The following is a 2,215-nucleotide window of genomic DNA, read 5'->3' as shown; positions in this document are numbered from 1 at the left end:
TATTATTAATATTTTAAGATAAAGCTATGATATAGTGTATTTGGGTTATTTAATGCATGGTCTTCCCTTATAAAGTCTCCTTTCAGGCCCTGTGCTTTGTTTAATTGTATCTCATTACTGGTTTAGTTTGACATATGGTTGGCTTTCTTTACTTTGCTGACCAAGCTAGTTGTCAAATCTGAGAAGGTTCATGCTACAGTCACTCAGAATTAGGCTTTGGGGCATTGTCCTTAGCCACACTTCTGCAGCTTGACCCAGGCCCCTTGAAAATGGCCAAGGCTGGCAAAATCATCAGGAATGCAAAGGACTCCTTTGCATCCACCAGCTATTACCTACTTAGTTGCTGAGGGGCCCTACCTTTCTGCCCTGTATATCATGGGTCTACACTCGGAAAAGCAACTTGTGTGTAACACCAGCCTACAGGACCTGAATTAGTGGTCTAGGGATCATGCAGTAGGCTGCCACAAAATAATTTTGAATTCCAGTACTTGGATTCAGTCCTTAGCTCCTGGGATAGCATAGGTCAGGAGTGTTGAGCAGATAATACTCATTAGCCATGGAAGGAAAAAAGTGTTTGTTCTTCCATATCATTTGTCAGAAGATGATTAGTGTCCCCAGCACCATTAGTGGCCCTGAATGATGAAAGAGTATCATAGGCAGGATGCCAAGACAATTTCCTTTCTGATAGTGCTTTCCCCTGCTGCTCAGCTCTTTGGTGATATGCCTAGAAGTTAAAGAACTGTGAAAATCCAGCTGAATGTAACAAAAATCCTTGCACTCCATGATCTCAAAGCACTCAAGAGTTATTCATTAACTAAGATGAACAGCCCCTCCCTGGTAGTCAGGTTTTGTTATTCTGTTTATTCTGAAGAGTGGGCGAGGGATGTTATTTCACACTTAAAACCTAAGTCAGTGATTCTCAGCTGTTTCAGACTTGAATCCCTATTTGGAATCTTTGGGTTTCTTTTTTGAAACATGTTTGTACACCTCACAGTGCTAACACTGCTTAGCACCACTGAAAGGATGTCAAGGCACCCCAGGGTACCATGCCATCCTAGCTGAGAATCACTGCCCTAAAGTGATGTACAGGCCTTGAGCTGGCCTTCTGAAAAGTAGAGAACTTCATTCTTGCTGATGCAACCTAGATCCCACAGTGGGGAACAGAGCCCATAAAGCCTTGGCTCCCATTATTTTAATCTAACCATGAGACCTTTCCACATGTCTGATAAGAAGACAATGGAGCCTTGCATTTGACCATTGCAATGCTTGGCACATAAAGCAAAAATTGAGCCATACAACTTAGTAACTAAGAGGTACAGTATGTTACTATTGAGATAGTCTTGACTTTCTTTAGGAATTGTCCTAATTATTAGACTAGCCGGGTGAACAAAACCATCAGCTACTTAAATCTATTCTAGCTATGTAAAAATATAGTAAAGCCACAGATGACCTGTAATATAGCAAAGCCACAGATGACCTGTAAGGTTTATTCTCCCAATAAAATGGGCAGAGGCCCCAGAATAGGGAGGCAGCTCTCGGAGACCATAAAGACTAGGGAAGCGGTAGGCATGGGGGACGTAAACTACCCTGACATCTTCTGGGGGATGCAGACAGCAAATTCCCACCGTTCATGCAGGTTCCTATCCTGTGTACAAGACCTCCACCTGACACAGGAGGTACATGGTCCCACTAGGGGGAATGCCTTATTGGACCTGGTATTGGCAACAGGGATGACATGGTAGGGGACCTGCAGATCAGTGGTCACCTGGGGGACAGTGACCACCAAATAACAGAATTCATCATAAGGCGTAGAGTGGGTAAGGTAACTAGTAGGGTGGAAGTGCTAGACTTTAGGAAGGCTGACTTCAGCAAACTCAGGTGTTTAGTCAATGATGCACTGCAGAGTAAGGGATTTGGCAAGATGGGAGCCCAGGAAGGGTGGCTGTGCCTTAAGGAAACGATCCTTCAGGCACAGAGGGAGACGATTCTGATAAGGAGGAAAAGGGGGAAAGGGGCCAAGAGGCTTCCTTGGCTGACCAGAGAAATCCAGAGCAGCCTAAGGGCAAAAAGGGGGGCATATAAGCAGTGGAAACAGGGAGCAATTACTAAAGAGGAGTATACCTCCTCAGCTCGAAGTTGTAGGGAGGCAGTTAGAAAGGCCAAAGCTACCATGGAGCTGTGGATGGCATCCCAAGTTAAGGATAACAAAAAATTG

General features: G+C 44.4%; 1 protein-coding gene across 1 annotated transcript in view; it reads right to left on the bottom strand.

Annotated features, from left to right (window-relative positions):
- The window catches only part of LRFN2 (leucine rich repeat and fibronectin type III domain containing 2), a 315,580-nt gene that overhangs the window by 137,442 nt on the left and 175,923 nt on the right, over nucleotides 1-2,215 (bottom strand). The gene's annotated exons all lie outside the window — the stretch shown is intronic.

Source organism: Gavialis gangeticus, unplaced genomic scaffold, assembly GCF_001723915.1.
Source record: "Gavialis gangeticus isolate Ggan-Ray unplaced genomic scaffold, GavGan_comp1, whole genome shotgun sequence".
NCBI classification, from domain to species: domain Eukaryota; kingdom Metazoa; phylum Chordata; order Crocodylia; family Gavialidae; genus Gavialis; species Gavialis gangeticus.
The sequence above is the reverse complement of the archived record's forward strand: the minus strand, read 5'-3'. Positions and strand labels throughout refer to the sequence as shown.